Here is a 27,627-nt window from a genome sequence, read left to right as displayed (position 1 = left end):
ACAACAACAATAATAATAATTGTTTTGTAATTTGGAATTTGTTTTGTGAAACGCCTAAGAAAACAAGACCTACTCTATAGATTAAATATGGCACCTGAGATTCATTGCCTTCATATTTAGTTTTTATGACTATGAGAAAGAAACTGTTTATTACCCCTACATGAGCAAGAAAATAGGCACATGAGGCCTCTGCCTCTTAGAATTGCTAGTCAGGTTTATACACCTGTATCCTGTAACTGGACAACTGCTGACAACATTTTTCAATGCGGATTTAGTCCAGTGAACTCTGCACTGCCATCTGCTGCTGCTTTCTACACTAGGACTAATTACATCAGGACACACCCTACAATGTCATTTGTCCTCGGATGCAGAGTTTCTACTACAAGGTCTCCAGGAAGTCTGTGTGGCACAACTCCAGAGACTTTCTGCAGACTGTTTAACCATCCGTCAGTCACTGCAAAGTGCACATTTGCAGAGAATGTATTGGGTTTACATGAAGACACCTGGGATTTACTTTTTTTTAAAGTCAGGTTTAATTTGGATAGTGGAAACAATGAAGTGTGTGGTTGCCCTGAGACGTGATCTGACAGCTCAGCTCCATCTGTCAACCTGTAGGGAGGCCCCTAATGACTTCTGCAAGCCAGCTTCCATCACTGGCAGAAAGCCAAGTGATGCTTTTTTTTTTTTTTAGAATTTGCTCAATGAAAAGCGATGACTTTAAAGAACATATTAGACCATTGCTTCTTTTGATATAGCAATTGCATCTTTTTTCTGTATATAACTTAGTCTATTTGCCCCAGAATTCCAGAACCTTCCCTGAGTAATACACATTCAAATATTACTTACAGCTTACTCAATCAAATAAATAAATGATGTGGGTAAGTTACAGCTATGTGTTTTTGTAACTGGGACTCTCAACTCTCCTCTAAAATATTTGCAGAGAGGAGTATTGATCACGATCCAGCACCTAATTGATGTCAGGGTGTCCCTGCCTTAGGTCTGCTGTCACACAGCATTGTGTTTTGCTGCTTCCTGGGAAAAGCACCTTGTCAAAGGCACTTTGCAAAGTCCAGGAGTATCTCACTGGAAAATCGTATTACATGACATTCCATGTCTGAGTAATGGAACATAATTCACAATATATTTCTTGCTCATTTTCAAATCAGATTTTATAGTACAGAGGACAGAAAGTTTGCTTATGTTTTACATAGTTTGATTAAAAAACCTATCACAGACAAGATTCTCAAAGCAATGATAAACATCACCAGCACCAGGGTATGGTAACATTGACTAGGCCTAATGTTTTGCTCAATAGAAAAAAATAAATAAACAGCAAGGCACAAACATGTTGATTTAACATGTTCTCTGCCAAAATCATTAAGTCTGCCTTAAACATCATGCTCTTTCTCTTTACTTCATTGGAGTCACAAGCAGAATTGGCATCACACCACTTACGGTTGGACACCTACTTCTCAGTGAGTTCATAGAAATGTGTACAAGTCTAGGAATCATTTGCCTTCGTTTTAAACACTGGAGAAGTAAAGATTAAAAGAGAAAGTGGCACAGATCTCTCAAATTCTTAGAATAAGCCTGAAAGTTACATTCTTGAAGGCTTTTTTCAATTTAAGTAAAAACAATGAAACCGACATTTGCAAAGGAAACAGAGGCACTGGCAAAAGCAGCAAGGTCTTTGAGGAAATAAATCAGGACTTGGTAGCTTTTTGGTGAAGCTTGGTATGGATGAATAAGAACAAAGATGTCTCCTGTGTTGATAACATATATAAATATAATTATCATTATTATGCATATACCTATGCATATAAACAATGGATAGCAATGATCTAATGATTAATTAGAAGCAAGATCTCTCACAGACACAGATTCCATCAATGTAATTCACCGCCTTCCCAGATCAAAGGAGAAAAAAATTGTTAGTGATTAGTATGTTCTGGAAGTAGCCATTAGCTCTACAGAGACAGAGGAAACCACTCCCATCTTATTTACAGCAGATAAAATTGCTAAAAATAGGTAGCTTCTGAAAAAGTTATTTGCCTTGATGTAAGCTCTTTGCTTTAATAAAGAATAGGCAGTCGCTGCCAGCCACTGATCTATCTTCTTCTCCCATGAAAACGGTGTGTGTTGGTCTGGCTTCTCTTTTTCTCAGCTGCTACATTTATACATGTTTACTTCCAAAACTACACTTTAAACTCAAGACTTCTATGTTCTTAAAAGGTCTCTTCCTGGACACTAGATAAACCTCCCAGGCTATGGTGTCCTCCCTCTCTAACTTTTCTTCTCCCTAAGACCCAACTCTAGTCAAGCTCTGTATATCAAGACTGAAAGTTCCTCCTAGTATTTTGTGTCCAATCCTAGGTATCAAGAATTGAAGTAAGGAGGCAATTTCTTAGTATGACAAAATAAATTAATAAATAAATATTCTAGCAAGTAGACTATCCACTGAAATGTCCTCCTAGGGCAGTGATTCTCACCCTTCCTAATAGTGTGTCACATTGATACAGTTCTTCACATTGTAGTGACCCCCAACCATACACTGATTTATTGCTACTTCATAACTGTAATCTCTATACTTTTCTATACCTGTTAAGCTGCTTACAGGCTGTGCAGTGTGCTCTTAGTCCCCAGTATATGTGAGCTCTTGCCCATGCTGGGGTTGGCTTTGGTGATGCAGCTGTCTTTGAGTCATGTCTACTCCTGGTAGCACCTCTTCATCCACCCTCTTGTAGACAACCCCAGTAAAACACATTGCTTTACCAAGTTGGACTTTGATGGTTATTGTAGTTAGATGCAGTTCTTCCCTCCAGCCCCATGCTCCCAGAAAAAATTCAGACTAAAAATATATTTACAAATACCTAGGTCAGATAGCTCTTCTCTGACTAAATATAACTTGAAATATTTAACCTACATTCTGCCAGGTGGCTATCACCTGTGCTCAGGTGCCACGCATCCACCTCCTCACATCTTCCCCAGGTGGACCCCCCATCTGGATCTATCCCAGAATTCTTTATCCTCCCAGATATCCCACCTCCCATTTCCTGCCTAAACCATAGGCCATAGACTTTTTAATTGACAGGTGATTCATCCATACAATATACAAGATATTCTCCCCGCAGGTGCTATCTGTCGTGATCTCCATATCAAAAATGAATAGATATATGTGCTATGTTTCTTCAGAAAATGTCTTGTCGCAAAGCATGAAGGCCTTGTTGTGCATGGTGCAACAACGGCAGAAGTATATATAAACAGAAGAGACCAATTCATGAGACAAGAGGCAAAGAAGATCCAAGGACTATGTGAAAGTATATTAATATTTAGTGGAGACAGCTGCCCTAAAAAGCTAACTACCTTACATTTCTTTGCTCATTTATTTTGTGTGTGCATACATGTATATTTTCCATAGTATATGTATGTAGGTCAGAAAACAATTTGCGATATTCAGTTCTCTCCTTCCTCTCTGTGGTTTTAGGCATCAGACTTGCCATTAAACACCTCTTCTTGCTGAGCCATATTGCTGGCCCTACCTCCCCATTTCTAATGGGTTTGCCACCTGTACAATAATATTGTGGTTACCAAGCTTCTAGCACATGAACCTTTGGAAGACTGTTTAACCTATATCCAGAGCACAACACTGTATTTTAGTGGGTTTTTTTTCTGTTCTGTCTCTGGCTAGACTAGAGTTGTCTTTTATCTCTATTAGTCAATGGTTTACATTAGCAGACACTCCACAATGCCACATTAGGAAAAGTAAAAGAAAGGTCATAGGAAAGAGTGAAGGAAGGATTAAAGAATGGAGAGAAGAATAGGGGTGAGAAGAATAAAATCCATTTGGATACCTGATGGCTTTAAGTCCTTGATCAGTGTATCATCTTAACTGGCTCCTCTGGGAAGCAGATGCTGAGTTGAAGGTTTGGAGTATGCAACCATGAGTACAGTTGAGATGGAAAGAAAGGGAAGGCAGGAAATTTAAAAATAAAAGCGTATAATTAAAACAGCAGTCATGATACTCTACAGAAATGGGCAAATAGGAAATTCTCCTGACCTGTAGAGGAACACCAGTCAGTCAAAGGTTAAAGGAACTGAAGAACATTTGCCTCCAGTCACTGGTTCGCTGCACTCGTGGGAGCATTAGCTTTCCTTCTGCTGTGCAGAGAACCTGGATATTGACAGTCAGGATGGAGCACATAAGATGGTAAGAAGAGCACAGCAGATGTGCATGAAACATTGACAACATTTGCTCTACTCTATTGACCAAAACAATTTCATAAATGCCGAAAGGGGATGGAGTAAAATTTGTTGGAGTATAAAAATTTGTCATGTTCCTCTTGCCTCAGTTAGGAAGTCTTAGGCTTTGGAGATAGGAAAATGTATAGTGGTAAATAGTGGTCCAAGGAAATTTTAAAGGGACTCGCCATTAGGAAAGAATGACATCTGAGTCCCCTCAGCAGTATCAAGTTTCCTCAGAGACAGTCAATTGCCAGACTCAATCACCTTGAAATGAGAATGGGAAATAGACTAAAGAGAAAGAATGGGTTTATGGCCAAGTGTGAGGTCAGGAGAGGTGGAAGATCATTCCCTTGCTCCGCAGTCTCCTCAAAGAGCCAATAATTAAAATACAATCAGCCTCCTGCAGCATCTATTTTCAGAGGGCTCATCAAGGTGATCATAAAATAACTGGAGAAAGTGTTCTCTTGGCAGCTTTTAAAATGGAACCATGTCCTGCTAAATTCTTTAACTAAGACATATGAGGGTGTCATTGTTGATAAGCTTTTTTTTTCTTTCTGCTAACATACTTGTTTTAACTGCTAAAAATGTACAAAAATAAATACACTTATGGGTAAACTTCTTTCATTTTGATTAATTTCAATCATTTCTCATTCCACTGTATGTACCAGTTCTATGTGCTTTTATAAACAGCACCATCATAAGAGATGAAATGAAATAAGTCTTTGACTTTATATTTTAAAAATGTATGCCTTGAGTAAGGAGATGTCATGAATGCATAGAAATAATAAGGCTACATTTTATCTTCTGTGATGATATGCTGATATGGTAATGTTGTATATTCCTTTTTAATTTTTAATTGTTTTGACATTTAAATTGTATCCATTTTTAATTGGCCAAACTACATTTGATAGATGGATGATAGATAGATAGATGGATAGATAGATAGATAGATAGATACATAGATAGATAGACACATAGATACATAGATAGATACATAGATACATAGATACATAGATTAAATCAAAAACATTTGTCCATCACATACTTACTCTTTGATGTGAAAACATTTAAAATATATTTCTTTTAACAATTTTAAAGTATATAATACATTATAATATATAAATACTATATGTAGTCACCATGCTACATGATAGAGCCCTAAAATCACTCTACAACTTGACTTGGAGCACTCTTTCTGCCATCCCATCCCAGATCCATGACTCTTACAGATTCCATCCATATATTAATGACATATTAGATTTCATAAATCTCTCCCTGAGTGTGATGTTCCCTAAGCTATAACATACATGTATGTATTTGACAGGGCTGGTGTAGAACCAATAGCTACCAGGGGTTGGGTTTTGAAGTAGTCAGTACAAACAGCAAATGTCTGGATGATATGATAAAATGTATGCGTCAAGGGGTTGAAAGATAGCTCTTCTGTAGACAACCCTGTTTCTGTTCCCTGCACCAACATATAGTGTCTCAAAACAGAATCCAGCTCCAGGATATCCAAGACCCTCTTCCAGCCTCTGCAGACACATAGTATATTTTATCTGCATACATACATGCAAGAACATACACAAAAAACATATTTTTGTAAAGTAAAAAATTTTGAAGTCTTCTTCAGGATGATTGACATTGGTCTCACAGGAAGGTACTAAGCAGGAGAGAAGAAGGAGAGAGAGAGAGAGAGAGAGAGAGAGAGAGAGAGAGAGAGAGAAGAAGAAAGAGAGAGGAGGAGGAGGAGGAGGGGGAGGAGGAGGAGGAGGAGGAGGAGGAGGAGGAGGAGGAGGAAGAGCCAGAAAATATAGTGAAACAAGTGGCTGTCGAGGATGCAGAAGGGTTTTTCAGTTGATGCTGAGGAAGTAGAAATGTTGGAATTTGTCTGTAGATTAGTAGTTATGAGATAGCAATAAAGGAAAAGGAGGCAGTTAAGCTGAATATCAAGTCACTGAAAAACGTATTAAAATCTGAGGTATGATTCTATTAATAGAAGAAGCAAAATGGCATACAGTTAAAAAAGAAGTGAGTGAATCTTGGAACACAAAAGTATTACTAATCTCTGAGATGTGTAGGTGGGTAGGCAGGAAAGAAGAAATGTGTAGAAACAGCAACTCCTACAACTTGGAGATTTTCAACCATGATGAGGATTTTTTTTTTTTCTGAGGACCGAACCCAGGGCCTTTTTTTTTTTTAATCGAACAAAAACCTGACAATATTTTAAATAAAATTTTTATTAGTTATGAGGAATTATGAAGAATGTCCCCCGCCCAACAAAATTTGACTTTGCTGCTCTTTACCCACCTCTTAATCCCCATCTCCCATGTGTGCCTGCACTGAATGTTTTTGTGTGTCAACTTGACACAAGCTGGAGTTATCAGAGAGAAATGAGCCTCCCGTGAGGAAATGCCTCCATGAGATCCAGCTGTAAGGCATTTTCTCAACTATTGATCAAGGGGGAGGGCCCCTTTTGGGTGGTACCATCCATGGCCCTTGGGTTCTATAAGAAAGCAAGCTGAGCAAGCCAGGGGAAGCAAGCCAGTAAATAACATCTCTCCATGGCCTCCACATCAGCTCCTGCTTCCTGCCCTGTGTGAGTTCCAATCCTGACTTCCTTTGGTGATGAACAGCAATGTGAATGTGTAAGCTGAATAAACCCTCTCCTCTCCAACTTGCTTCCTGGTCATGATGTTTGTGCAGGAATAGAAACCCTGACTAAGACAGTGCCCCTTCATCTCATACATCCTTCTCTCTGCTTTTACTTCTCATGTAACAGACCCTTTGATATCCCACTCCCTTCTCCACACGACTTGTTTACCTTTTGAGACCTCCTATGTGATTTCCAATTAAATAGTCATTTTTACCCAAGTACTAACATCCTGATTCACCTCTGAGATCAAGCCACAACTTCAAGTGCTAACAAAAACAATATAACAAATTGTCAAATGTCATCAGGTAACAGTGCCTGAAAAGGAAGCACAAGTCTTAACAAGGCATAAAAACCAGGAAACTCCTCACTCAGCCGCTGTTGAGTGAACTCCTCTATGGGTCAGGATTTGCACAGCAAGCTGCAGAAACACAGACTAATAAGGCTTACTCCTCTATCCAAAGAGCATTCATCCTTTTTTGTTCTCCAGGTAAATTAAGCGTTAAGGGAAAATGATGCTGCTATGAAAATCTGCCAAAACTTCCAGGTGTACAAATAGTGTTTAGAGAAACAAAACCTAAAGCAAAATGAGGTATCAAGTCCATTGACTTTTCACTTTTTAGAAGATTTTAGGATAATGCAACAGTAGTGTAATGCTTTTGAGCATCTTGTCATTGGTCTACAATAGTTTCTAAGGCTGATATCCAGAAATCATTCCCTTCCAACACAGACAATACCTGCTCTGGGAGGTAAGTGAAGTCTGAGTCTAACTTTGGAATATTATTTTCTTGATTAAGTGACACTTACCAGTCATGGTGCTGCCTCCCTACAGTACCAGAGCCTAAGAAGCTGAAGCAGGAGGATGGAGGATTTGAGGCCAGCCTAAGACAGACACGGCAAAACTTTATCTCAAAACTAAATTAATCTATCATGGCTTCTGTATAGAACATGACATGTGCAGGCTAGAAATGGCCATTTGTTCCCCAGCAGGCTAAAAAAGAACACCTCATCAAACCTCCAAAGCAGAAGCTAGAGTGGTCACATGCCCTAGGTGCAACTGCACAGGGATTGGCTGGTGCCGCCATAACACCTATAAACAGAATTTGCGTTTGTGGATAGACACAGACATAGAATCCTTGAGAAGTCACTGCCTTCTCATGAGGTCTGCTCCCTGGTGTGAACAAATAGAGATTTTATTCTTCAAACAGAGATGGCAAAGAGGGCCAAAGTCAAGAAACTGAATGGTTATAAACGGCTACTGTTACCCTGTCTGACAGTGCCCTGGGTGCCCTTAGGTCTGTCATTCCCACTGACCGAGGGCAACACCACAGATCTATACTGGTGGTTCTGACAAAAGACAGGGTAAAATGGGGTATAAAAGAAGCTGTGACTCTAAAAGTTTCCTGAGTCTGAGGGTTTCTTATATTTTTGGCTGTGTGCCTAGCCTTTAACGGCTGAGCCATCTCTCCAGCCCCTGAGGGTTTCTTATAGCTGATGAATATGGAACCCCTTTAAGATATTTCTCTTCCAAACCCAGGGGAGGGGTGGGGAATGCTGAACCTCATAGGTACTCCTTTGTCAGAATTTCATGATCTGGTCAAGGATAAATCCATGTCACTGGGGAGGGAGTAGACAGCAAACCTTGATGCCTATAATTAACCCTAAGAGTGGAAAATGATTGAATGATCATTCTACTAACAGAAAAATAAAAGATGAGGTAGTGACAGACCAGACAAAGGAGCCTACCTCAGAGGGAAATTATTACTGCAATTTTGATTTTAATTGTACTGCACTATTTGTTGGGAAAACTCTATAGGTCCTGTACGAATATTAACTCAGACCTTCAGAGTTGTGAGCGAGATGCACTGACTTTATTTTCAATGTCTTATGACTTTACTTTTAGTTCCTCGTTGTTTCAGGATCCCCAAGGGTAAATGTAAAGAAATCAGCCTCTTCTACGGCCTGTACAATGACCGTAGAGAACCAAGCTTCCATCTTTTGCTCAGTTCACATTTAAATGACAGCACGGTCAGTAGCCTGTTCTGGTTGTGACATTTGTTTAAGTTTAATTGCTGCACAATTAGAAAGCTATCTTATTCTATTAAATACAGGCATTAATTTAAAAAAAAGAAATGAAATGTCCATATCTCATGTTCTTTAAATACCAGCTAGGAGAAATTCACACAAAAACTAAAAGGGATTCACATTTTTTAAATATAAAAATGTCCCTTTGAGGAGAGATAGTTAACCTTTTCCTGAGATCTCTTTAAGTACTGAGCACTGCCTGACATACTGTATGCAAATGGCGTCATTTCCTTCTTACTCTGTCTTATAAAGCCTTAAAATGGGACCACAAATAGATTGGCCCAGCGAGAGATGTGGAAACCCTAGAAAACTCAAGGTTATCTGTTCCTCACTATCCTACCCATACTGTACCCCAGAGGTAGGTGTTGTTCCCTACCTTATAAGTTCTGTGACCCTGACATCCTGGAAGAGAGTATAATATAAAAGGTATTTAAAACATTGTACCTTTCAGACTTGGAGAGGAAAGTACATTGTAAAAGCTTTGTATTTATTACATACAATCAACTAAACAGGAGTACATTTTTTGTCATATGTAATTTCTTTTATTCATAGGAAAACCCAGGGAAAATAATAGGAATGTAGTAGATGTGTTTTTACAAAGGCAGTTGATTTAAAAAAAAAATGCTGCTGTGTGGATTGTAAAGTTTATGAAGACCAGAGGGAATACAGTGTTCCCTACTGCAGGCTAAGTCAGAAGCACTATCCATGAGCACCGGAATCACAGTGTGTTAGTTTAAGCAAAACAAGGCATGTCGAATAAGGACAAGAACACGTTGGACAGACTGAATTTCAAAAGCCTAAAATCAGTACCGCTCCTGTTACTGCCTGGCATTAAAATCTCTCCCAGTGATAGACTACAGTGCATGAAAAGATCTTCAGTGTCACCAACCATTGGGAAAACGAAAATCAAATCTCAAGGACAGATCATTTCACACCCTTGAGATGGCCATTGTCAAAAAGCTTGGTAGTAATGAACATGACGAAGTGTGCAGGGGGAAGTTCATGAGGCCTCAACAGCATACAAAGAACCATAGGCAGCTAAGAAATGCTGAATGTGGGAGCAACACGCTTGCCCAGGGAAGAACACACCACTGGTTACCCAATACCTTTGCTCAACTCTGAAAACACAGATATGAGTAACAATATACAAACTGAAGGGTTATATTTAGGAATATATAAATTCCTGTATAAATACATATAGGACTAACATTACACACACACACACACACACACACACACACACACACACACACACACACACATTTAGTAAGCAAAAAAAAAAAAAGAAGGTCATGAATCTAAAAAAAAAGAACCTGAAAGACTATGGAGAGAAATGGTGCATTGAAGAATAAGAGTGGAGCAATAATGATATAATAATTATATTAGAATTTCAAAGGCTGGAAAGATGGCTCAATAGTTAAGAGCACTGACTGCTCTTCCAAAGATCCTGAGTTCAATTTCCAGCAACCACATGGTGACTCACAACCATCTGTAATGGAATCTGATGTCCTCTTCTGGTGTGTCTGAAGACAGCTGCAGTGTGCATTCATGTAAATAAAATAAATAAATCTCAAAGAAAATTTAAAAATTTAAAAAATAAATAAAAGATGACTTTTAAAAAATAATTTCAAAAACTAAAAGGAAAAAAGAACTTATCGTTGTTATTTGAAACCCTCTGTCCTGCTTACACTAATGCTAATGACAGGGACACTGTGGAAAGTAGTTCATGGTATCCTCAAAATCCCAGGCACAGAGATACTGTATAACTCAGCTATTCCATTTTTGAGTAGAATGGAAGACTTAAGTAAGACTTGGTAGTAAGGACTTAAGTAGGTGTTTGTTTACTGATGTTCATGGAACCATTATTTACAGTAGCTAAACAATAGACAGAAATGGACAAAATGCAGGGAATATTTATATATGCACACACACACACACATATACAATCTGAAGTATTTTTCAATCTTTAAAAGTATTAAAATTCTGGGGCTGGATATGGTTAAGCAATTAATAGCATTGGCTACCTGCCAAGAACCAGCCCTTCTTGGACAGGGGTTCTGAGCAAGGTATGTCTGGGAGCCTTCGAGACAACTCCCTTGCATTTCCAAAAACTCCCTGGACAGCTTTTCTCAAAATCAAAAACCCAGTCTTTTATTTACATATCAATTCAGTCATTACCCCAGGTTCACTTTTGATTATCCCATGAATCAGCATTCCAGCCTCTTGATTGTTTTTCTTTTTTTGGACTTATTTTTAATTTACATTTCAAATGTTATCCCCTTTCCCGATTTCCCCTCCAGAAACTCACTATCCCAATCACCCTCCCCCTGCTTCTACGAGGGTGCTCTCCCACCCACTCCATCCCGCCTCCCTGCCCTGACATTCCCCTACACTGGGGCATCAAGCCTTGACAGGACCAAGGGCCTCTCTTCCCATTGATGCCCCGCAAAGCCATTCTCTGATACATATGCAGCTGAAGCCACAGGTCTATCCCTGAGTACTCTTTGGATGGTTGTTTAGTCTCTCGGAATTCAGGGGGTTCTGGTTGGTTGATATTATTGTTGTTTTTTTTAATTGAAAATCTTAAAGCTACATTTATTTAAAATTATTTGGGAGAAAGAGGAACACTCTTCCATTGTTGGTGGGATTGCAAACTGGTACAGCCACTCTGGAAATCAGTCTGAAGGTTCCTCAGAAAATTGGACATTGTACTACCTGAGGACCCAGCTATACCTCTCCTGGGCATTTACCCAAAAGATGCTTCAACATACAACAAAGACACATGCTCCACTATGGTCATAGCAGCCTTATTCATAATTGTTGTTCTTATGGTGTTGCAAACACCTTCAGCTCCTTCACTCCTTTCTCTAACTCCTCCACTGGGGACGCTGTTCTCAGTTCAGTGGTTGGCTTCAAGCATCTGCCTCTGTATTTGTCATGCTTTTCCAGAGCCTCTCAGGAGACAGCTATATCAGACTCCTGTCAGCATGCATGCACTTCTTGGCATCCACAATAGTGTCTGGGTTTGGTGGCTGTATATAGGATAGATCCCCAGGTAGGGAAAATATCATCCTTGATTCTTAGAAAGAGACAGCAAGCATATTTTCTTGAGCTTTGCAAAAGAATTGAAAGATCTGCCTGCCTTAGTTAAGCACAGAGAATAAGCTAGCTGGAATACCATCCTGAAGTTACCATTCCTAGCATTCCTGGGCCTGGATTTAAAACTTCCTCTGTCCCAGGCTGACCTTGAACTCAGTAATCTGCCCTCCTTTTAAGCATTAACAATAACTGAGCTGGATGGCATCTTGCCCTGTGGTAACCACTCCTTAACTCTCTTTACCTCCTTCCTTAGTATCTTTCTGACAAGCTGCCTCTGTTTCTATAGATCTGTAAAACTCCTTATACAATTCATATTGCATCCTTTGGCATAGTTGAGAAATTATTTATTTTCGAACTCAGGTTTTCAGGGTTCTTTCTCACAGCCTTAAGAGTTATCCTGAAGGTCACCGTACTCTACCATTTTGATGAGACATTAGACGCTCCCTCAATTTCTGGACTCAGTGTTTCTAATTATCATGGACTTATTAATTTTGGCAGGGAGAACCCTCCCCTATAACCTTGCAGAGAGACTATTTCCCAAAGGAGGAACATAAAGTAAAATATGTGTAATTTTATACAAATAGGCCTTACACCCACAACAACCATTGACATTTGTGGAGGCCCATATCCTACTAGCTCTGTTCTAGGAGCAGGAACCATGTCACACCATTCCTGCCATGGCCAAGCCAGACTCAGCAGCTACCCTTCCAGAAGACCTAATTTCAATCCTTAGTCTGCACATGGCAGCTCATAACCATTTATAATTCCAGTTCCAGGGGTTCAGAACCTTCTTCTGGCATCTAATAGGCAGAAGTAGATCTCTACAGTCAGGTTCCTGGTTATACACTCTTTGCTTCCTACTCTGTCACAGTGTGAGGCACCTCTGCCACATGTTACTGTCATGGCAATCTCTTCCCAATACTTTCTCTTACCACCACCCTGATGGACTATGTTCTCTAAAACTGTGAACCAAAACAAACCTGCCCTTAAGTTGTTTTTCTCACACATTAGGTCACTGTGATGTAAAAAATAACTAATATTCTTTCTCATAATAATTTTAATGACAGAACATAACCATTGTCCCAGGAAGAATTCAGTATTCACCCCCTTCAACACACACACAGAGAGAGAGAGAGAGAGAGAGAGAGAGAGAGAGAGAGAGAAATATAGGAATACAAGGCTGAGAAATGCAATCAGAATTTAAGAGACAAGCAGGAATTTTCATAGTTCTTCATGGGTCCATTTAAATTTGACTATATTAGTCCATATATCAGTGACAATGAATTGATAAAACTATGTCAACAATATCTAGGAATATCTCAGGTCAATGGATACTTTGGGTAATAGCCTGCAAATTGACTTAAAAGCTTTAAACATTAGTACATTTTTCTAACATTTTCACGCTCAGTTCTCAAACCTGTTAAGCAACAAGAATCTACTTTTTTGTGTTTCAGTCAGTGAAAAAAAAATCTCCAAAAGACAAGTGTTTTTCTATCCCTTTCTTTCAGCCAACCTGATAGTCTCTAATCTACATGGACAGCTTTCAGAATATCTATGAATGACAAAATGGAGAATATGCTTGGAAACTAGATGACAACATAATGAAATTAAGGAAATGTGATTAACAAAAAGAATACTGCAGTTGAGATCATAATGTTGATATTTGTGCATGGTAAATAGCAACCACATCAACTAGTTAGGCCAGATCATACTGACCCTGTAGTCCAGGGGCTTCTAAACCACCTTCGAACACAGAATGAAACCATTTTCTAGAATGAGGCTAATAAATTAGAGGCATTTAGTGATGTCTCAGTTATAGCTTCTAAGGTTGAAGTCTATGGAGAAAGTTATTGTGTTAATCAAGAGAAAAATAAACGAGAAAAGTATAAAAGATGTATTAAACACTATCCCCTCTCACTTGAAATTATAAACAAAGAAACATTCATAAAATTATGTCAGCCATGTAGTTAATATATGATATTTGATTAATTTTGGATATACTAATTTATTTTTAGAACTAATAGAAGTCTCTCACACCTCAATTTAATACTCCTAGAAAAATAAAATAATAAAGAAATAAAACCTAACAGTTCATTGTTATATTATTGCACTAAAAGTTGCACAGAATAACACTTTCCTAAAAGTAAAGAATTCAATGCCAGCAAGATGGCTGAGCTAGATCTTCAGAACCCACAGGATAGGAGGAGAGAACAAATTCCCCCAGCTGTTTTCTGACCTCAACACATGTGCCCTCAACACAACCATGCGCTCACATTCATACTACAGAAATATTTTTAAAGTATCTTTAAAAGCAAAACAATAAATTTGTGTTGAAACAGGAATTCTATTTCCCTACTCATCAATGGGTCAAAATTAAAGTAACTATACTAAAATTGGATTTTTTTTTAAATTAAGTACCAATTTTTAAAGTGGAAAACCATAGGGCTAGAAAGATGACTTGACAGCTGAGAGAATGTATTACTTTCCAGCACCCAGAGAGTGGCTCACAACCACCCTTAAGGCCAAGGGAGTTTAACACATCTGGCCTTCACAGGCATCTGCTCTTACATGCACTCCCATGCATACATATACAACATTGAAAATGAAATCTTAAAAATTCGGAAAACTGTATAACTTTGACAATATTGAGTTCATCAGGCAGTTTATCAGTTAAAAACAAAAACAGAAATGCAAACAAATAAAAACTAGTTACTTACTAGAACAGAAATCTATAAACTCTTGAGTCTATCTGTGACATGATGTGTCACTCTTCTAGTGCTTCAATGTCTTCATTTGGACATAAAGATGACAATGACAATTATGATGATGATGGTGGTGGTAGTGGTGATGGTGGTGGTAGTGGTGGTGTCATGTTTATCGTGAAAGTTAATGTAACAGTTACAGATTTTATAAGCTTGTTGCACATATAGAATATTATATTTCTAGCTATTGGAAATTTTAAAATCTACACATAATACTTGTGGATAAGAAGATAAACTATCATTTTATGCTAATGTCAGACATTGTGTCACTGTGGAGAGCTTTTGGGGCTGCCTTCTAGGAATTTGGCAGGAATTTGGCATTGGGCTAGGACTAGGAAGTAGGCTCAAGATCTTGATCATCTTGATAATACCTGGGACTTTGTTTCTTCCTTGACTATTTTTATTTATTGCCTTGTTTGTTCCTTGACCTACAACTGGCCTTACTCTTTTCATGTACTTAGAATAGTAAAAGCAGACTGGAGAAAAATAAATCCGCTTCAGCCTCAGGACTGGCTGGAGTCATGTTATAATGTTGTCAAACTATTTTTTCTTTCCAATCCTCACTATCTCCCTTGAGACCCTAATTGGCTGACTGAGCTGGCTTGGTTAAGTCACCCTGCTTTCCTTTCAAATATCTATGCATTTGTTTTCTTGAAGGGTAGGACTCCCCTCTACTGATCATGCTCAGCTGCTACATTTGTAAATTTGGTGGAATCTTTTTGGCTACTGGTAGCATCCTTAAGTATGATACAGCTACACATGACTGAAACATGAACACACCAAACATACTGACTGTAATGGTCCCAGGAAAACTGTGCAATTGTAAGGTAAAGACAGTTGCCCCCTCTTTTTTTTTAACTTTATGAAATTTTTATTATCCCTTATTTAATAAACAAGGAAGGTAAAGCTTAAGTGTGAGGAAGTAGGGTCTGAAACTCCATCTCCAGGACATCTGGATTCTGTTCTTTTCTTGCAAATTCACAAAGTTTTGACCAGATCCAGTTCACTCACTCTTACAGTTCTCTGCTTCCCAGAGACCAATCTTTTTTTACAGACAAACTTTCCATCACTGGCTCCCAAGTCTCCTAAGGACCACAGGTTTAGTCTCCTGGAGCTCCTCCTGCACTGATTAGAAAGGCTTTTATCCCACCAGATTTTCTTCCCAATGTCTATCCTAAAACCCTTTCACTCTTTCTCCAGAACCACACTCACCAGCACTGACTCACTCCTCTAGATGTTAGTATTTTGCTAATATTTTATCCTTTAAGTATTGGCTGCTCAAATTTCAGAGAAAAGATTAAAAATATATTCTTACTATTTCAGTCAATGTTTTCAACTATGCCCTCAAATACAAATGTTTGTTCCTTATTACTAGGGAATAAACAGCAATGCCCTTATAATTTTTGAACGAGAAAGGATCAGGTCATTCTGGGGACAATTTAATGGTGCATTAAGTGAGAACAACATTGTTCCCTTCAAAAGCTTGTCTGAAAAACAAGTGAGGTGAGGAAAAATAAAGCACTATAGATTTCAAAAGATTGGTCTGTTCATCATTGTACCTCAATCAGATAGAATACTGCAGGGCATACAGAGACATCTAATAGCTATCAGTGGACAAAAAGCATCATTTACATCTAAACCTATTATTATGGAACAGAAAGTTCTGGATAAACTCATTTTCCACTAGAAGAAGTGTATTGGAAAAAAAATCAAGAGTTGTTTCTTTCTATGACTGCAAGCAGCAAGAGGGAAAGGTCCAGAGATGCTAGACATTTCATGACATAAAAGGAAGAAAAGGGGACATTTACAGCACAGTATAGAACAATAAAAGAATTTGTTCATGCAAAATGCAAGTGCTAGTCCTTCTAGAAGTGAAATTGGGATGAATATAAGAAACCAAGAAGCACTGCCAATCAGAGCAAAGCCAAGGGAAAGGTGAGGAAGTAGGCACCTTACAATGTTTAAGGAAATTTTATTATGAGGAAAGAAGGAACTGCTTATTAATCTGAGATGACTCAAATAAGGTACCTGCTCAAATTTAAATATATCTACATCAGCACAAGTTACAAAGTGATACCCAGCATACACTTTTAATTGTAAAATAAATACAGAGTCTGTAAAAAGTGACAAATCTACTTTAAATTTCAGGCAAGAGATTCAAAAATTCTATGTGCAGCAAAAACAGAGCATCTTCACCTCTTACCTCTCCTGACCTCTGCTCCATTAATGGGTGACACTTCAATGGAAACTGTCTCTGACTTCGAGCAGAGAGATCATCAGACTTGAGTGGAAGTACTAAGAGTACAACATTGTAGGAAGAGAGTGCCAGGATAGGAAGTGGAAGAACCAAGGCATGTAAAGCAAAATAAAAGTTTTGGAAGCATCTAGCAAATTCTAGAAATCCTTGATTAGTTCACATATTAAGAGGTGTTGAATGTCAAGCATTGTAGGCAGTAGGCATACATAGAGATGAATGACAAGTACAACATGGTCCTCAAGAAGTTGATAATCTGTGGAGAGGCAGAGAGTAAATAAATAAAGAGTAATTAAAGCTAACAGGTTTCTTAGACGAAGAACTCTTATAGTGACATGTAAAGGATGACTTTAGTAGAGAAATAATATTCAGAGTCCGGGAAGATGACTAGAAACCATGTAGTCTCCACAGAAATGCCTTTAGGTATGGGGATCAGCATGTGCTTCAGCCCAAGTCAAGACTGAGATAAAACTGAACACATGCTAGAGAGATCCATTCCATCTTCTATGGAAATTTGGAACTCGTTTTAATTGGTCTGAAAGAAATGAAGATTAAAACTATTTTCATCTTAATAAGGATGCTGTGAGTGGAATCTGGAGAGAAACTCAAAAGGAAGTAGGAAAATGGGGGAGAAGGCCATCGGGAAAGCTAAAGCAATGTTTGGTAGAAAATGATGGTTCTGTGCTAAATCCTGCTTGGCTATGTGTAAGGGAGGGCATGACAGAGTTCCTGCCCCTGGAACAGAGCCAGCAGGACATGAACTTCAAGGAGGTCAATGGTTGTTGTGGGCAAAATGCTTGTTTGTTCCTCTTTCAAATATAGTCCTTTCTACCAAGGCAAATGACTCCGTGATACTCCTAGATAGCACAAGTTCAGGAGGTGAGGGTGTGTCTATGTCTCAGCAAAAGGATAGAATGCTGTAACCTTCAGGACTGCAATTAAGGCTTTGGGAAAGAACATTGAAAACATGAGTTCAAAATATATGATTTCTCAACTATGCAAAATAGAAGAGTGCAATATAAATTGTATAAGGAGCGTCACAGATCTCATGGAACAGAAGCAGTTGTACTGTAAGCCAGCTTGTGAGAAAGGCACTAAAGAAGTAGATAAAGAGATTTAGGGATGCCAACCAACCAGAGCTTCCCTAAGCCACTACCCAAAGACTATACATGGACTGACCCTGGGCCCCAACCTCATAGGTAGCAATGAATATCCTAGTAAGAGCACCAGTGGAAGGGGAAGCCCTTGGTCCTGCCAAGACTGAACCCCCAGTGAACGTGATTGTTGGGGGGAAGGTGGTAATGGGGGGAGGATGGGGAGGGGAAGCCCATATAGAAGGGGAGGGGGAGGGGTTAGGGGATGTTGGCCTGGAAACCAGAAAGGGAAATAATAATCGAAATGTAAAAAAGAAATACTCAAGTTAATAAAGATAAAAAAAAAGAGATTTAGGGAGTAGTGATTGCAAGGCAAGATCCCACTTAAATATATTTTTTTGTTTATGATTACAAAGACAGGTGGATTTCTGAGTTCAAGATCATTTTAGGACAGAGCTAATTCAGGCAACTTCAGGGCAGGGTCCCACTCAACTGTCTTACAGTCTGTGCTTATGCTTGCTACCTCTTTCTAAGAATCAAGAGGCTGGATTCATGGGATGCTGATTCGTGGGTTAATCAAAAGGGAAGCTGAGGTAAAGACTGAATTGATATATAAAATAAAAAACTAGGCTTTTTGCTCTGTAAGAGATGAGTTATGCAGAGAGCTTTTAGAATAACAAACAGAGCAGCTATCTCAAACAGAGAGGGGGTGGGGGGTGGATTTAGAAAGGTGTCTCAAACAGATCTTAGGCCATCAGTTTGGACCAACGATTTGACTTTCCAAACTAAAGCTTGTCCTTGGCCGTTCTGTGTGAATTCACAGCAAAAGAAATGTGGCTAAAACTAAGGAGAGAGCCAAAGGAATATCAGACTTTAAGTACAGGGGAAGGAAGTGCTGAATGCCAAGGATAAGATGTGGAAATAAGCAACTATGTGGATTACCAAGGCCATGTGTACCTAAGGAAGAAGCTTGAGGAATCTTGGGGCTAGATTCTGAACTTGTTTACTGACTGCATGAGCATCCAAATGGAAATTGACACTCATTCTGCAACCCAGGAGTAAGTTCTGGATCAGATAAGTCCAGGCACAGGTGTAGAACACAAAACCATGGCACTGGATAAATGAGTCAGTAAAAACAGGTCTATCTTTGTTAGGAAGAACACTAAAATTCTCTGGAGTTGAATAGATATAACCCCAGGCAGGATAGTTTCAAGTCTAATAGTTCTCATTGTTTTTTTTTTTGTTTGTTTGTTTTTTGTTTTTTTTTTTAATTTGGTAACCAGTTTTCCTAGTCTGTAATAGTTTGAAGAGTAAATTAAAAATAAAATAAAAGCCTGGTTCCATGCCTCCTTGTACTTCCATTTAAATAGAAAACTCTATCTGAGGATGTAGAAATATTTTGCTTTTGTTCATGGGATTCTTGTATGGTTTGTGATGTCACAAGAATATTCATAGATGCTTACTGTAAGTCCATAACATATGTAGCAGCACAGAAAGCGTCTGCAGCCTCATTTCCCTTGACTCAAAACTTGCTGGCCTCATGATCACCTACCAGGTAAAATAAATTTATGCCTGAATGGTCCTCCAGCTCTTCCCCATACCCACCTACACAACATGATTTAGGGAGGATGGCACTTCGTGTTCCTGCCTCAGTGCCTGAGCCTTGGATCTACTCACCCTAATGAATTCTTCTTCTTGGCTTCCCCAAAAGTCACTGACTACAGGCAGATTACTCATCTGCTACACTAGGAAGCCTCTGTTCTCCCATGGGATCACTCTCTCTGTCCATATGTTGATGTTCCTGTGAGCTTACAAAAATCAGGGTCTAGATTTGATTCATCTCTGAGTCTGTAAGTCTTGGCATAAAGCCTGCCATGGAGAGAAATACAAATCTGTACAATAGAGTTAAATCTGCCAATCTTAATACAGGGAATATAGGGAAAAATGAGTTATTCTATTAGGAATAGATAAACTATCTAATACTTCTAAAGAGTGAAAAAATTTTGCTTGAAATAGTTATTTTAGCAATTTTGAAGGCATTTAAGGGGGTGCAGGGAGCTGTTTGATTCTACTAGGTTAAGAAACATAAGCTGTCTACTACCCTGGACAAATCCACAATCCAATTCTAACCACAGAGTAAAAATCAAGTCATGTCTAAGTTTGTCAAAATTCTAAAGAAAATAAAAGATATGCCCCAAATTTCTTACCAAAAAAATTGTTTTTAAAGTGTTTAATACTCAAACCTGAAATTGTAGCATAGAGCTAAGTAACAAAAGTTTCTTAGAATTTAGAAAAAAAAACATGCATTGCAAAATGGCAATCCTGTTCACTGAAACAATAACAAAAATAGATAATTACTTTTAAAGCTGTTCTATTATAAAATTTAATCTCCCAAAGCAAAAAATAACACTGTTACTATATCTATCTTTATTCCTCCTGTTAATCTTCAGCTACAACATTCATTGTTAATTGGGGCTTCTAGGAAAATACAAACATTAATAAGGAAGGCAATCTTCCTTGGAGTGGTAGACTGGAAGTTTGATCTTTGGGGTTCTTAACTTCCAGGCGCCTTAGTTCCCTTATCTGTCCAATGAAACAAATTTGCTTTGAGAATTACTTGTGTCAAACATGAATGTATTCTGTTGACATTGAGAGGTTTCCGTGAGTAAATCACCATAGTGGATTAGTTGTATAGTATAGGTTGAATGACGTGGAGTTTATGGTCAGACCACTTGCCATAGACAATGAAAACTCTAAGTTCTCAGTGCCTTCTTCAGCTACATAGTTTGCTGGATTTAATGCTATCTCCTTTTGCTCCTCTTCCTTTCACCATGTGAGAATGCAATACTCATCTCCTAGGCCCCCATTCATAGTAACTGGCTTAAAATTATTCAAAATTTCAAAGCAATAGCAACAGAACAAGGAATCCAGTGCAGCTTTTTCCAGCCTAAAGAAATTACAGAGTTCCACAGATCACACAGGCTTATTGCAGAACTCCCAACTGTAGTGCTTTTGCCCTTGAAATATTTATGTATTTCAAAGGATTGACACAGATTTTAAGTGCAGTAATCTAAGAATAGTGACTGTGGGTAGAAAGGAGAATAGTACCTGTAACTGTTCCACAATTGGGTTAGAGTCTGTATATGTAAAACGGAGTAGTGCAGCTACATGGAAAACAGAACAGTACAGGGACTATACCTGCAAAGCAGAACAGTGCCTGCATTCGTAAAATATAAAATAGTTTGACTAATGTCTGGCATGTTGTAAGCCTTAGGTAAGTGTGAGCTATGCTATGTAAAAACCAACACACCTGCCCTGTTCCTTAAGTTATAAAATGTCATAACTGCCACATTCCAAAATTGTTAGGAAAGAGTCCTAATGTCCCCCCACAGGCTGCTCTATCACAATCCTAAAGCTAAGATTGTTGAAGAACAGAAGTTCAATGTTAACCTCAACTATGCAGAAACTCACTTGGCCCAGAGAGAGAGAGACAGAGAGATAGAGACAGAGAGACAGAGACAGAGAGACAGAAGCAGACACACACACACACAAAGAGAGAGAGAGAGGGAGAGAGAGAGAGAGAGAGAGAGAGAGAGAGAGAGAGAGAGAGAGAGAGAGAGGGGGAGAAAATAGAAATATTCACCAGGAGTGTATCTCTGAAAGGAAGAAAATACTAAAAACATTGTGATCATCATCATCATCATCATAAACATCATAGCAATAATAATTTTCCTCCATGAAACATAAAGTCCTTATTAAACCTCATTTCATAATGAAAGGAAGGCAAATGGACTGTGCGCTAATGCATTACTGTCATTATCTATGCAGTATAATAATATCTGCAGTAAATTTTAAAATAGAAAATTGAATGTCTTAGAAATATGTAAAGACAAAGATGAATTTTACTTCTAAAATTTATTTTCTATAAAAAAGAAAATACCTGTGTAATGGAGCTTTGATAGCTCGTAATGTAAATTACTCCATCAGGCATTTAAGACTATACAATTTAGAACGTGAGCAACCCAGTGGAAAATGTCACTTTATCCTATCAGTCCAGTTACTCAATGTTCTTCACTCACAAATGGAGCTGCTATGTCAATATTGCCATCTATAATTAGCCCCCATACCAGTTCTCATGAAAATGGAATTATTTGGAAATAAACATTTAGTAGAGTACTTTTTATTAGTCATTTACTGGATATTAATCCATCACCATAGGTATTTGTTTTTTTTATAAACAAGCAAGAGATGTTTTATTTCTTAAAATAATTGCAAGCCCATAACCACCAGTCTTGTAACTTGTGAAGAACATAGTCTGTGTGTGTATGTATGTACAAGGAAGTGTGCATATTTTGGACTTTTAGCCATCTATTGTAATTGATGAACAAAACTGTATATATTAAATACGTAACATAATTATTTTAAATATTTCCACACTGTGTGAAGGCTAACTCAAGCTAATTTGCATCTGTTTTATTCTATGCACTTTCCATTTTTCTAATGAGAATGTGTATATCTCTTTTCTATCTTCCTGTTTCTAGTTGTCTTATACTTAGCAAATGAAGTCATAAGTTCCATTCTGGCACTTTGACTTTGTCCTTGTTACTCATCATCTCATGCACTTCCCTATCACCCTCTCATTCATACCTCCTCCATGGTCCCCTTTCCATGCCACATGCATTCCATTACTCTTTCTTTTCTCTTACCTCTTAAAATATTTCCCTTTTTCTAGATGACCATCACATATGTAAATGAAAATCTATTACTATATGAACAAAAAGTCATAATATTTGTCTTTTGCCTTTAAATTACAGGGTCTTGTCAAAATCTAACAAACATATACGTGTACTACATTTTTTATCTACATGTGCATTGATTGTACCATGTCTTTGTTGTTGTTTATAGCATTGCCATGAACATAGAGATAAAGGTGTCTTTTCAATGCACTAATTCATTGTGTTTAGATGTAAACCCAGAAAAGGAATTGCTATCTCATATGGAAGTAATATTTTTAAATTTTTTTTAAAAACATCTATAATATTTTTCAATGGTTGTATCTGTTTAAATTCCTACCTTTTATAATTGTGGGTTTTGAACTCATACAGAATATAGATAATAATGATATCATTTATCACTAACCCTTATCACATAAGTACTTTTATTCCTTATATTGTTAATTTCAACAATTTGACTTAAAAGTGAAGTAAATAAACTCCAATTTTCAGAAAATTATGTGAAAGAGCAAAGAACAAAATCATTCTATGTAATTCTAATGTCCAGGAGTTTTAGAATCAAAATCATGTACAACTTCTCTTCCTCCCCTTCCTAACTATGGTTATCTTGTGATAATACTTTAACTTTCAAGCTCTTATTTTTCTTTCTTTTTTTTTTGTTTGGATATGTTTACTTACATTTCTAATGTTATTCCACTTCCTGGTTTTCCATACATAAGCCCCCTATCCCATCTCTCTCCCCTTCTTCTATAAGGGTGTTCCTCCTCCTCAACTACCCCTACTTCCTGCCCCCCCCCACATACACACATTGCCCTACAATGGGGGGATCCAAAGGGCTTCTCCTCACATTGGTGCCCAACACGGCCATCCTCGGCTACATATGCAGCTGGAGCCATAGGTCAGCCCATTAATTCAAATAATAGCATGTTTGCCTCTTATACTGGTCCTTTGGGGAGCTAGAAGTTTCTTGAATGTCACAGAACTCCCCCATAGACCTTGTTCCAAGCACTTACTACTGAAGGATTCACTCTTGGAGCTGACAGTTCAGTAGGAACACTGTGTATTATAAGTGTAACTTTTGAAATTTTCTTGCTCACTTCTTTTGTAGAATACTATGGACTGATAATTCCATCAAATATTTCCAAGTAAGACTAGGAGAGTACTCACAAGACATAGCCCAAATCTGGGAAGGTCTCATTTCCTGGCAGAAAAATCAAAGTCCTTGGTGGATGCTTCCACATCTCCACCCACTGGAATGAAAGTGTCTAGTGAACGCACACTATTGAAGATGAAGGGGATTTTATGCTCAAATCATATTATTTAAGGTATAAAGATTTTTCTATATTAATAATACAGGCGTTTTCCAGTTGTGGGTTTATGGAGAAAAACAATCACAATATTTAGATCATTCTTCAAATGGGACAATAAACTTCACCCAAAAAAAAGGGGAGTGTAGGTGTAAGTCAAAACTCAAAACATACACTAAGATTAGTGGCATTTTGCTGTAAAACTTCAGATTTGAAATGGGCTTTCTGCCTTATATACAAATTAAAACATAAAGTAGTCACATTCTTCATTAAAAGCGTTTGGCAGAGTTTTTGTTGTATTTCTTCAGTTGAGTTTCATTTCTACATAACACAGACTTGACAGACTTCTGTGTTCTTTGATCATGGCGTATAGTGTCACAGGCAGTTCTGAAGCAATGATGGTCCATAAGAGCAGGAAGGGTGTGCTCTGTTGAACTCTCACAAACACTACAAAATATCACATGACAATAACAGCAACAACTTTGTTTGCAGAGTACGAGGCTGCAATTTCTCCTATTATGTTAATAAAGAAGACATTTAATATTCATTTAGATTTACAATTTTAATATTCTGAGGGCGAATACAGTGACCTGGAATCGTGCTGAAAGCCAAACCTCATTTGTGAATGAACGAATGTTTCCAATAAGTCTTATTTCAAGGCAGTGAAATTGTTTCAGTATTTATCATTACTTTTCCAATTCATCATGATAAATATTAAAAGTTAACGTTAATGACAACAAAAATTTGAAACAGAGACTTGCCCTCAGAATTGTAAACATATTCCGAGATGGCCTTAGCCATCAGAGTTCTCTGAAAGTGCTTGAGTGATGAGGTCTCTCCAAACAAGGTCCTCAAAGATTGTGAGACATAAACTTGAGACTCACTGCACAGAAGGGTCAAATGTCAATTCAGGAGAACTCTCCTTCATGGACCCTGCACTGGGTACAATGTTCACAGTAGTTGCTTTGGAGGCTTTCTCTCCAAAAGCAACCAATATCAGTAAGCCTAGTAGGAACATTATATGTTAAGAGACTTCATGCCAGCCTTCTCAGTAGTTTCCTGAAACTGATTTTAAGCTGGGCCAACCAAGCAGGTATAGCACCATGAATCCAATCTGTAAAACCCCTCATGTACTAAAGAAAAAATTTCAAATGGATAGGAGAAGTAGAACATGGCTTGGGAACAACACTTTTTCCTTAATACTTTTTAATCAAATTTCCTAATTTTCTGCATTATTTTTAGTTTTCATTCCATGGTAAGTACTGAAAATTTCAAAGCATTTAATGCCTAGTTATTAATGCCATCCCTGGGGAAATGGAGACTAACACTTACAAAGTATTTTCTTAAATGCATAGATGTGATTTTTTTTAAGTGTCATGGATCATTTCCAAATGACCAAATGATGAAATGATAGTAGGAGTCTTCTTAAAAGGGTAGCTAGTATGGTCCATATTTCATTCCATGCTTAAAGATCTAGTTCTTTACTGGTACGCAACCCAGTATACCTCATACTACATGCTAAAGAGGCCATGGTGTCACTTTTGCCACAGGGGGTAACCTTCCCCATTACAGGCAGCCTGTTGCCTGTACATTCTACCTAAGAAAATATGTTGGCTCTGTTGGACAAAACACGCTACACCTTTCTGTCCTTTGGTTGTAGTATCTTACTAGTTTCCTAGTCTGATAATTGGTTATTAATGCCAAAATCTTAAAGATTATAAGGGAATACCAGTCCTTGCTCATCCTTGTCCCTGAGGATGGTCCTGAGGAACATCATCAGGGTCAATTGTCCTTTCCAAAGTGTTCCGACTCCCAAAGAGTTAGGCATCTAACACAAGAAGCCATGAGCTGTGAAGGAGCTGGACTTCTGGCCAGTAAGTGCCAAATTTACTCAACACTTTACAATATTCTAGAAAAGTCTACAGATACTGGTGGAAGCTAAAAGTCCAGATCACAACCTAACTAAGAGAGGGACCAGTGAGTGTCCCCAGCCTGTCCTTGCATGAACCATGTCAAGCTCTCCATTTGGGTCAACTATCCAGGTCACATGAATATGAGTATTATTAGTACAGAGATTGAAAGCTTCACAGCTTCTGGTCTTTCTTCAGGAATAAAGAAAAGTTCTCCCATTTTTGAGCCATTCGTTTTTCAGTTCTTCAGAGTTGCATGTAACTGCCTAATTACTTTAAATGATAAGATTTTATAAATATATAATATTGTGTTCTTATGATTTTTGAACCATAAATGTCAAAGAGGCATTTCACCACACTGCTAAAAAGGGAAGAATTATCCATTTCAGAACTATTTTATGAGTAAATTTGATGTAACAGAAATCAGGAAGGAAGTAATGAAATTTGCAAGTCAATGCATCTCTCAATCCTCATCTGAGAATCTGTTTGCAGTAGATGATAGTTAACGAAGAGGCCCACTACGGTCCAAGGTGCAGAAAGTGAAAACTGAAGCATGCTCAGCCCTAAGAAAGAACATAAATACCTCCACACCCTCTCCTCCCAAGGCTGGCGGACCATTGTGGAAGCAAGGATGGAAAGAGTAAAGAGGCAGAGTTGGTGGATACAGGGAGATATCTTCTGGAAACAGCAGGGTACCTGCACATATGTGCTTATGGTAGCTGTGACAGCATGTATAAAACTTGCCAGCCCAAGGCAGACCGAATCTAGGAAAGAAGAAGAGTTGGGTACATAATCCCATACCTAGTCCTGGAGCTGCTGGGAGAGGGAGAGACAGTTTTCTCTAAGAGTGCAGCCCCTGCTAAGTCAACCAAGCTCCAGTGGAAGACCACATACTCAAGAATGTTCAAGCAGCACAAACTGGTCTTGAAGGGTTAAGAAACAAAGACCCATAGCCAAACATTAGGGGCAGAGAGAGCCCAAATTAGAGATCTTCATCCGGTTCCTCCACTTGAAGCTCAGAGAACTCCACAGAAGATGGGGGGCAGGGGAATAATTTTAAGAGCCAGAGTAGGCAAGGACACCAGAAGAACATGGCCCACAGAATCAAATAAGTAGGGTTGCTTGGGGCTCACAGAAGCTGAAGCAGTAGTCGCAGAACCCATCTGGGCTAGGTTCTCTGTATATGATATGGTTATTAGCTTGGTTTTTTTTAGGACTCATTAACAGTGGGAGTTGAGGTATCTCTGAGGTATCTTCCGCCTGCTCTTAGGAAACTTTTCCTCTTACTGGGTGGCCTCACCTAGCCCTGACATGAGGGTTTATGCCTGGTATTATTATGACTTGTTATGTTGTGCTTGTTTGATATCCCTGGGAGGCCTGCTTTTTTTCTGAGGGAAACAGAGGAGGAGTGCATCTGGGAGAAGAGGAGAGGTAGGGGTGGGAGGAGGAGAGAGAGAGGACATTGCTTTGGGGATGTACTGGATGAAAGAA

Source organism: Rattus rattus, chromosome 8, assembly GCF_011064425.1.
Source record: "Rattus rattus isolate New Zealand chromosome 8, Rrattus_CSIRO_v1, whole genome shotgun sequence".
Lineage (NCBI taxonomy): Eukaryota > Metazoa > Chordata > Mammalia > Rodentia > Muridae > Rattus > Rattus rattus.
The sequence above is the reverse complement of the archived record's forward strand: the minus strand, read 5'-3'. Positions refer to the sequence as shown.